The following is an 11,400-nucleotide window of genomic DNA, read 5'->3' as shown; positions in this document are numbered from 1 at the left end:
TTGAAAAAATGCCTTTGTCTTTTGTTTAGCTATAAGAATGTTGAATTGATGCTCTTTCATTTCTTACTATCCCTCTCATGACAATCACTGAACGTTGCGAATCGAAAATCGTGTGGGGATGTTTTCCTTCACGTCCGCACTTTCACTATAATAACCGGGGTTGTTTCCAGTCTAACCATCCATTGTCGACTCATCCTCCTAAGAAGATGTGCTCCAAACTAGCTAAGCTCAACGAAGCCTACGTGAATTTGCATAGGGTCAGACACAGTCTGATACCGAAGCCAGAAGAAATAGAGAATGTGAGAATGTTAAAAATCACTGAAGACCTAATAGAAGAGCTCTTCAGAGAAGAAGTGAACAGGGAAAAAGAAGAATGGACAGAGAAGTACAGACTTCAAAAACAGCAGCAACAGCAACAACAAGAACAGCAGCAGCAGCAGCAGCAGCAGCAGCAGCAACCTGAACCTGACAGAGGCTTTGTCGATTGCCGTATCGACACCAAAGAGTTCTTCTTCTCTTTCCGAAGAAGCAGACCTATTGCCAGAAAGTCTATCCTCAGAGGACATCGCATTCTTAGAAACTAAAAAAGAATGCCATAGCAAAACAAAAAACAGCCCTTTTCAGGGCTACCCAAATACTCTAGAAAAGAAGTAATGATCCATTTGCCAATGTGTGTAGGTAGAGTAGTGTGAAAATAAACACTAACTCTTTCTTAAAAATTTTGAGGATATGTGTTGGTGTGTTAGTGTTTGTAAGTGATAAAGTAGGTTGGTGGGGATAGTAGATTAAAATGATGTTTGTTTGTTTTGTTTTTTTGGGCTGCTTGAGGTGAATATTTGGGGTTAGATTGGATTGCTTTGAGTATGTGGATAGTCTATTGAAGTGATGGGTAGCATAAAAAAGTGAGCAAGTGTTTCTTTTAGGTCCGCGCGTTGTTGTTGTTTTTTTGGTCATGATCTAGGTAAGATGAATTTTATGTTTTTAGGGGGATGTTTTCCTTCACGTCCGCGCTTTCAGTATAAATTGAAACTCGTTCGGCAGTCCAGCTACCCTTGTTGATTGATCAACACCAAAAAATGAACACGAGACTTGAGAAACTGTTGGAGCTTCATGTGCATCTGGAATATGCCAGGCGCATATTAAATGAACTGGCCGCGGAAGCCATTGTCGAGGAGGGAAGAATAAGAGAGGAGGAAAGAAGAAACAAAGAAGAGGAGGAGAGAAGATATAAAGAGGAAAGAAGAAAGAAAGAAGAAGAGGAGGAGGAGGAGGAAAAGGAGAGAAGAAAAAATTTCAAAATCCCAGAGAGCGAAAATTGGGATTCTGAAGCGACATATCCTGCCTCTGCTCTCTCCCCCCAAAAGGTAAAAAGTAACTGGGGGATAAGATGCGTATGTGGCGCCAGGCCTGGAAGGTGCCACCATTAACCAGGTGCCCATGAAGTTCCAAACAAAACAGCCCTTTTCAGGGCTACCCAATACTCTAGAAAAGAAATAACTATTAATTTGCCAATGTGAGTAGGTAGAGTAGTGTGAAAATAAACACTAACTCTTTATTAATAGTGGAAGTGTATGTGTTTGTGTGTTTGTGTTTGTAACTAATGAAGTAGGTTGGTGTGAATAGTAGATTATGGGTTTCTTTATTGTTTCTTAGCGTATGTGGAGAGTATAGTTTGGGTTTGATTATATGAAATGAGAAAAGTGGGGATGTTTTCCTTCACGTCCGCGCTTTTTGTATAAGAACCCACAGTATTCGTGGTTCAAACCATTCTGCAAAGAATAAAAAGAAGATGGCTTCAAACCACCTTAACAAAATGGAAAAATTGCAAAACGTCATAGACAATTTAGGAATGTTTGAGCAAATGTTGGTTAACCTAAACGAGGATCACTACTCATATAGTCCCCATAGAGTGAAGATGGAGATAAACAATTTACGAAAAATGAAGGTAATCATCAGTGATCTGTTAAAAGAAATAAAGGAGGAAAAGGAGGATGAAGAGGAAAGGATAAGGATGAGAGAATGGAATGAAAAAATTGAAAAAGAAGAAGAAAATGAAAAGAGGAAGAAAGAAGAGGAGGAAGAGAAGAAGAAAAAAAAGAAAGAGAAGAAGAGTGTAGGAGATAAAATAAGAACTTGGTGGAGGAAAAGAAGAAATTAGAAGAAGAAGAAGAAAACCCAAAGGCCCTTTTCAGGGCCAGCCATATTTCTCGAAAAGAGATAGTCTTTGAATTGCCTACCCCTTTTTTAAAAAAATTTTTTTTAAAAAAAAAATCCCATGTTAAATTCCCCTTGTACGTAAAGTGACCCACGATTTATTCCCATGTTAATTCCCCTTGTACGTAAAGTGACCCACGATTTTTCGCCATGTTAAATTTCCATTGTACGTAAAGTGACCCAGGGTGTTTTTTAATGCTAATTCCCATTGTACGTAAAGCGACCCCATATACTACTAAGAGACCTACCGAAACGTACGCGCAATTCCATAGCCGCGTACGTGTAATTTTTGATAAATGGATGAAAATATCTGGTACCGCGCTAACATATGAATGTATACGCGAGGCAATATTTTGAAAGAACACGTCTTAAGTACATAAATTCTCCAGCTTGGATGATGGCCGAGCGCTATGACAGCACGCACTCGCGTCCAACCACCAGGAGTGGCAGGGACCGACCTGGCACCGGTGAGTAAAGAAAGACCACTGAAGTGGTACCCTAGAGACAGAATGGCCAGAATGATGAAAGGCCAGGGGCAGGTAATCTCAGCCGATAACATTTCCGTGGGTCGTGGACGACACGGGGGGGGGGGGGGGGGACAGAGAAGGATACCATTTGGAGGAAAGGTGAGCTGGTGTGTTACGGTTACATCAGACCAGGCCATGTCGTTATAGATTTTAGGATGTATCGTCCGGCAACGATTCATTCGGTTACTCCGAATACTGTTAAGAAACAGAAAACAGTGGAGTTGACTAATGGTGAGATGGCAACCGTGCTATATGACACCGGCTGTAGTTATCCGGCCTTAGTAGATAGTAGATATGTCAAGCCTGGAGATTACACAATCGAGACGGTTGAAGTCCAGTATCCTAACCGGACGAAATATTCGCTCCTGGTCGTTAACATTGATCTTGATTCGCCGTATGTAATGCAGGGTGTTTGACGGAACTGTCTCATGATGTAATATTAGGGTGTATGTATGCGTCTCCACAGGCTGACCCTGTGACGTGTACACGTGGGGTCCGTAGTGACGAGGGCTATGAAGTGAAGGTAATGGTCAAAGCCGCTAAGGCCCACGACTTCGGCCATATACAATTTGCTACCTGGCGAGTTGCGGAAACTTTAAGAGGAAGATTTGTCTCTCAACAAGGTACGCAGGTACGCAAAGGATTGGTCCAGACGGAAATTGTCAGAATGCGAGATGTAGTTCGAGACGATACGCGGTATTTTGTACCGGTACGCCAGGAACGGGACCGATACGTTTAAACAAGTTGTTGTATCCATAGCAAAGCGAGTAGAAGTGCTTAGGCTGGCACATGAGGGTCTACTTGGAAGCCACATGGGCGTGGCGAAGACCAGAGATGGGTTAGTGAGGAAATCCTACTGGTCAGGCGTGTACGGAGATGTTTGGAGGTTTTGTTTGTCGTGTGACAAGTGTCAGCGGGTGGCAACTAAGACTATCATCGCCCAGTGCCACTAAGTACCACCCCACTGATTGACGAACATTTATCGAGGGTGTCGATGGACCTAGTAGGTCCGATATAGCCGGAGACAGAAGGCAGTAATCGTTATATACTAAAAATAGTCGATTACATCACCCGGTACCCGGAGGCCGTGGCCTTGAAAAACATTGATTCAGTCACTGTGGCTGAGGCCTTGTTAGGAGTTTGGTCAAGAGTTGATGTACCTGAGGAAATGCTAACTGACCAGAGGACTCAGTTTGTAATCCAGATGATGGAAGACGTGAACAGACTACTGTCCATTAAACACCTGACAACTACCCCGTATCACTCGCAGTGCAATGGTTTGGTGGAGCGTTTCAATGGAACATTGATATAGGCTCCGAGGAAGCTCTGTGAAGGTCTCCTCAGGGATTAGGATCGATACCTTCCCGCGATACTTCTTGCGTATGGAGAAGTACCAGAGACTAGTTTGGGTTTTTCGCCATTCGAATTAGTTTATGAGAGGACAGTAAGAGGACCCATGACTGGATTAAAGCTGTTACGGACGGCTGAACAAACCTCCGAGGAAGTGCGAACAACATGCTAATATGTTGTTGATCTCCACAACAAGCTGGAAGAGGTTTCTAAATTGGCTGAATAGAATCTTCTCGACGCAAGCGGGCGTCAAGCCAAATATTAAAACAAGAAGACGAATGAAGGTCACTTCGATGCGGGTGACAATGCGTTGTTGTTGCTGCCGTTAGAGCACAACAAACTTTAAGTCTCATGGAGGGGACCATTCGTGGTAATGAAGAAAAAGGGTGGGCAGAACTACCGTATCCGGGTAGGAGACAAGGAGAAGCTGTACCACGTAAATCTCCTTAAACCTTACCGCGAAAGAGAGACACCTGCAGAGTTCGTGGTTACTACAGTTGTGACTGAAGAACCCAACGACAACGGAGGAGAGGCGGAAGTACTCCCTAGTTGTCCTTTGACGAGGGATGAAACCTACGTCGACGTTGTCCTTGACGGGAAGTTAACGTCAGAGCAACGTAAGGAGGTGGAGTCGTTACTCCAAGACTTGTCAAACGTCTTGACAGAATCACCTGGCAAAACGGAGTTGGATGAGTTCACCCTGAAGTTACTGGATGAGAAGCCAGTGAAGTTGAAACCATATCCGCTACCCTACGCGGTATTAGAAACTATCCGAAATGAAATTCAAGCTAGGATTTACTTGGGGGTTATAGAACCAACTGAGTCGGCGTATACCTCTCCTGTTGTGTTGGTACAGAATAAAGACTGTATACACAGATTTTACGTCGATTATAGGAAGTTGAACAGGATCACGGAATTAAAGGTAGAACAGTTACCTGATCCCGAGTCCATATTTGCAAGGGGTGACCAACGTGAAGTATTTTTCGACAATCGATCTGTCTAAGGGATGCTGGTAAATTCCAGTTCGAAATGAAGACAGAGCAAAACTTGCCTTCGCAACTCCAGATGGGACCTGCATTCGAAAATTACTTGAACCGTTAAGTGGGACTGGAGTTTCAAACTTCATGGACGATTTACTCTTAGCGACAGCTATTTGGGATGATCGTATTATTTTGCTGAAAAACGTTTGAGAGCGACTTGGACGATCGTGACTGACTGAACGAACATCTAAGTGCCATGTAGGGTTTAGGAAACCAACCTACCTGGGTCATACCCTCAGCGACACGTTAACCCCCGATAAATCAAAGGTCGACCAACTTAGGGACACACTAAGACGGAAGTTCAATCTTTCTTCGGACTGGCAGGGTTTCACGGAATTAAACCCTTTTATTTATTGAAAACATGTTCTAGGGGTTTTTTTGTGTACAACGATACCCGAGGATAATTTATGTATATTGTGTCGTATTTCGAAATAGTGAGTTCGGTTCATCCCATGCCGCATGTGCGAAGTGCTCTCGATGCAATACGCAGACTGTATATAAATAACTCACCGTATGTACATTTCTTTACAATACGGATAAGTTTTGTCAGCCGGCAGTCTGCTTCAAGGACTTGAACATCTTCAGCTGTAGAGCTGTCTAGTGTCGATTGTTCGGAGTGTCTGGAGTGTCTAATATCCAGTGTCCGGAGTGTTTAATGTCCAGTGTCCGGAGTGTCCAGAGGGTCTAATGTCCGGGGTGTCCGGAGTGTCTAATGTCCGGTGTGTCCGGAGTGTCTTATATCCAGAGTGTCCGGAGGGTCTAATGTTCGGGGTGTTCAGAGTGTTCGAAGTATTCCGAGTGTCCGGAGTCTGTAGCAGCTGTAAAGCTGAACTGTAGCAGCCGTGGAGCTGAAACAGTGAACTGATGACGGAGTGTATCTCCGTACATGTAATTTGTTAGCCGTGGGCTAATTTTGGGGTTCGCAAAACCCAGTGTATCTTTCGGGACTGTAAAGATAAGTTGTATATCTTTCCCCTTTTTATCGCCATAATTTCGCTACCTGAGTGAATGCATTTTGCTACATGAGTAAAATTTACATCCTTTACTACCTGAGTAAGGGCCCCTAGTGGCCTAGTGGTCTAAAGCGCTCACCGTTCCGGATCACTGCCATCTCACCTCTGTCTGCGTGGGTTCGAGTCCAAGGCTCGGCTAGCGTGGGTACGTGGGAAAGCCGGCCAGTAGCTTCTCGTGGGTCGGTGGTTCTTCCCTGGGTTTTCCAGGGTTCTTCCTCCACCAGTTATACTGGCCGCCATCTATAGCCTATCTTGTGCTGAAAAATGGCGTTAAGCCCTAGAACAACTACAACTACCTGAGTAAAATATATCCATCGTTTCATTATCAAATCGTTGTGAACCATTCACCACTTGTCTTTGTATTTGCTAAATTAATTTAGTTGTATTTTTCATCATTAAGTCTGTGCGTTCTTATGTTAATTATATCGAATATTTGGAGTATATATACACGCACATTTTCATAACTAGTTGCTCATGCAAGTCACCCATTATTAAACATTGTATTTATATCATCGTCAAAAGTGTTCCGTTGTGAATCCGAAAATCCCATTCGGTTACCTTGTTACACATGATATTATCGTCGACATGTTCCTAACTTCAGCGCTAGTGCAAATCAATTGACTGACTTGACTCGGAAAAAGGCTCCGACGAAAGCTATATGGATTTACGCATGTGAACTAGCATTTCAGACGTTGAAGGACAGACTGACGTCAGACGCAGTAATGTAATAGCCTGATGTGACACGAGATTTTGTCTTACGTACTGACGCTTGTGATAGAGATTTAGGGGCAGTGCTATTACAAGAGTATGACGGAAACTTATTCTCAGTTGCATACAGTAGCAGGAAATTGTCAACTCCAGGACGTAAGTATTCGGTCTCTGAGAAAGAATGCCTGGCAATTATCTTTGGGATATCTAAATTCCAACGTTTACTATGTGGACGAAAATTTATTTTAGAAACTGACCACCGACCACTCGCCTATTTAGCTCACGCTAAGTTAATAAATGGACGATTAATGAGACGGTCATTATTTCTACAACAGTACCATGTACAGGTACGGTACATTAAGGGAAACGAGAATGTAGGGATGTACTGCTTAAGTGGACAAGGGACGTCTGAGGTGAAGAGTTCATCTGAGGACGTGTAAATGAATCAGGTTAAATCTCCGAAATCTGGAGAGTAAACACCCATGATTTTACCCTTCAAGGAGAGGGGTGGGCAATATGTAAGGATGCAGATTTCTGTCAATCTATGAAGAGCACATTAAGTTAGGGCCAGAGAACAATTAATTATATTTATGGGACAGGTGCTTGTCAAATCGCTATACTGCAATGATTTTTAATGTCTGTGTCAGATGAGAAGTGATTCTTAATTAAGCATTCGTTTATTTAACTGTCCAGACAAGCTGGAAGGAAGAGGTTAACTTCGCTCTTTGTATAAAAAATGTCATTTTAACTTGATCAGAATCAGTTGTTTGGAAGTCTAGAAGTCATGCTGACCGCAATTTTGATGCATAAATATAAGAGGCGGTAGGTATGTTTGCTCCCGATTGGTTGCGCAAAATAAGGGTGTGTTTCCCACACAAAATTTCTTGGTCTTTAAAATTATCCTCGTCAAAAAATGTAATCAGTCTGCATATTTCCTGCAAGAGTAAAAATATAAGGGACCCCGGGATTAAATCTGGTAGAAATTCTCTCGTAAAACATTTGTCAAAGGACCGGATGTCTGAAAAGTCGACGGACACAATTCATGCGGTAGAAGTGAACAAAGCTTGAAAGCGCAAGGTATTTGCGTCAATCTCATGCAATTCGTTGATACCAATATAATGATTTACTTGAATTTATTTGCTTATAATTGCATGAATTTATTTCTTTAAATCCTTAGCTCAATTTTCTTTATATGAGCATAACTGTGTTGAGCTCATCTATCTGAATTCGTACAATGATCTTCTTTATATAAGTTTGACAAATTGTTTGCATTTGTCGTCTTGATTGTTATAGGAATCTAAGAATTTCATGCATTACTTTAGTTGATATGAGTTACGACAATCCATGTGAATTCTCCGATCTTAGATGATTTCACGTATGATAAAGACTTGAATGTGTGTATTCGCCGAAAATAACGTAGTAGGTTGTAGGCATGTATTCCCAGCAGAATATCTGACAGAAAATTTAAGTTGCTTCTCTGCTTATTTTGAAAGGGGAAATAGCTCCACAGACGTATTCACTGAAGTATCTACTGACTTAACCACGTTCCTACTGAACCAAGTATCTACGTATATATACGTACTTACGTATCCATCTACTTCACAAAGTTTGAGGGCAAGAAAGAGGCGAGACAGTAGGGAGGATGGAGAAGGGATGAAGCGAAAGGACCTAGAGGAACAACCACAGTTAAGTTGGATTGGACTGGAATAAGCAGGTTATGAAGTTGTACAATGCAATGACTCAATTCTACGATGAACCAATTATATCATTTGAAACAGATCGGTTATTTATATAAATATATTTGTGTTTGAAATTCGCTGCATGATTTATTTCAAACATGAATATATTTTCCTAATTTAATGTACTATCACAGTTGTTTATGTAATTGATTAAATTGTTACTTTTCATGTACGGGGGATCGTGTCATTCTGTTCTACATATCTGCTCAGATCTCTATTTATTCGACCTAAAAGTTTCACACGATATATTAATATTTACTCCATCCGGGAAATAACACCGAGGGCAATTATCTCCTAGATAACGAGAACCGAATAAAGCGGACACCTTGTAAGAAGGTACAATGTCACCATCCAACACCACCACCCACACATCTCCACATGGTCCTAGGTTCATCTTCTCTGCTGACTTCATAAGAAGATTTATTGAGCTTAAAACAGTACCACTGATATAATACATCCAATTATGATGCTGATTTGTAATGTCTACTATGATGTTGTGTAGTATGACACAGTGAAACACATTTGCAAGTTATCGAGGTGATGTTGAAGCATGTCCGTGAACTTCTCTGGCACATGCTATCTCTCCAGAGTTAGGTTCACTATCCACTTCGGAATGCTACCATATGTGTTGGCGAAATAGTTAAGACACATGTGTGCTCATGGCAACCAGGTACTCCTGGAATTCCAACTTTCGGAACTAAATTATTGATTTACATGTTCTCAAGCATGCATTTATAGAGACGACGGTTATGGGCGTCTTAGCATAAATTAGTTTCCATATTTAGAAGGATATTGTCCTAAAGTGCTTGATTCGAGACAAATTGTCTTCTTTCGGGAAAAGAAAACCACTGGAAGCAACCAAATATATATCAACTTGCTTCTTCTCCGTATGACCTTTATTAGCTTCCAAAGTCTTCTGGTTATCATTGGAAGTAAATTTGTAAGGAACACCATTTGTTTTTACAGAGGTTAACCATGCCCTTGCATTTGCTATAATGTCGTTCTCTTTTTGCAGTCTTTTTTTCTGAACGGTCAGTTGGAACTGCTGGATACTCTCTAGGTTCTTTGTTTCTACCTGGATCTTATTTGGGCTTTTTTCAAGTGTTCTTCTACCTCTTCCCTCGGACGTTCAAGTCTACATGAGCACTGGTCTCGTAGCAGTTTTTCAAAAGGCAAACCGAATGGCGCTGAAGTGTGCTCATTTTTTGCATACGCTTGCTTCTTTTCTGTTTATGTTATCCTTACTTTTCAGTGTCTTCCGCCTTTCACGAAGGTTATATCTGAGATCACTCGGCCCATTTTTCTCTTCATCCCATGCTTTCAGAAACCTTATTGTCAGACTCAGTAACTCCACTCTTATGTTTGAAATCACCAGGTCTATGATGTTCTCTAGGTGATATGTTTCTCTGCATTTTTATTCTATGCCAATCCGATCTTTGTCTCCACAGTAGATGGTAGTGGCCATGTGTTCTACCTTTCTGTAAACACTTCTGCCGATGGTAATTTAAATATTTGGTTTACGCCCTTATCAAACTGTGTCCTTGCTGTTTTGTCTGATCTCACAGGTCATTTAACTCTTAGTTTTTGCACACTAACACTCTCGTTTACATTTGCTGAGTATCCAGCTCCTGTCTCCCGCTCACATTAACCGGAATATTCTATTATTCCTTTCATTCCTAAACTCGTTGAGAAGCTGGACCCCGTGGTGTGTATCTCTGTCCATCTCCCCTCCTTATCACTGAGTTGCCATGTGCATTGTACTAGATTCAGGATTGGAGGATAGCCCATATATGTACGGTGACTGCGAAGCCTCCTATCTTTTTAACATATGTTGCCACTACTCCAGACTCCAGATGTATTCATATTCTGACTCACACATCCATTGTCTGGCTGTTTGGTCGATCCTCTGCATGCGCTCTCGCGCGACCGTAATGATATATCTCACAATTTCATATCCATAGCAAAGCTGTATGTTTTTCCTTCACAGGGGTGTACTCTGCTTGCTAGGTCATTATTCACATGATTTTTTGATTGTCAGCAGTCTCTCATTGCTGTCACCATTCTACTCACCGTAGTGAATTAGTCGTACCTAATTGTCACTGCTTTCTCCATATATGGCAATATATGAATACAGTTATGCTATGCAACCTGTTCCATCATCAGGTGGGGATTCTAATTTATGGCCTTTCTGTGCCGACCTACAATAGTCTACAAGGGTATAACGACTGAGTTGGTCAGACTTAACTGGAAACCAATGAGCTTTTTCATTGTACGTCTCTCTTCTGCTTAATTCAATGTGAACTTTCCTCAGCCTGTTTGCCAACATTGGTGACTAACTTCCTGTGGCTAGGTCATGTAATAACGATAATTACCATTTCACGCCAAAAACGTATGTGCTGCCACGGGCATCGGTAGATTCCAGACCTTTCATCCACGGATGAGTGGCTGATACTTGGCCTATTTCTTCTCATGTATCTAGAGAACTTCATATATGCGTAAGATAATACTGAATATCATCTAAAGGAGAAATCTACCGATGCCAACATTGAAACAAAAATGATGGTGAATTTGAGATATCAAGGCTAAGTTCTTTCACCAACAGTTTGAATGACTAAGATAAGTAATACCTCTTAAAAACATTCAATGGGAAACAAAGTAACCTTTAAAACTAATCAAAGACAATTTAATGTCTTAGAAAAGATTATGTTTTCTCCGATAACATCACATTATCATATTTGTGTAGTATTTTTCAATACTGCATGACTTCTAACAGTACGGCATGTGTGTCTAAAACAGGTATTGTTAGTTA

The sequence above is a fragment of the Sinohyriopsis cumingii genome, chromosome 18 (genome assembly GCF_028554795.1).
Source record: "Sinohyriopsis cumingii isolate HCF-2022 chromosome 18, ASM2855479v2, whole genome shotgun sequence".
Classification (NCBI taxonomy): Eukaryota; Metazoa; Mollusca; class Bivalvia; order Unionida; family Unionidae; genus Sinohyriopsis; species Sinohyriopsis cumingii.
Note: the sequence above shows the minus strand (reverse complement) of the source record.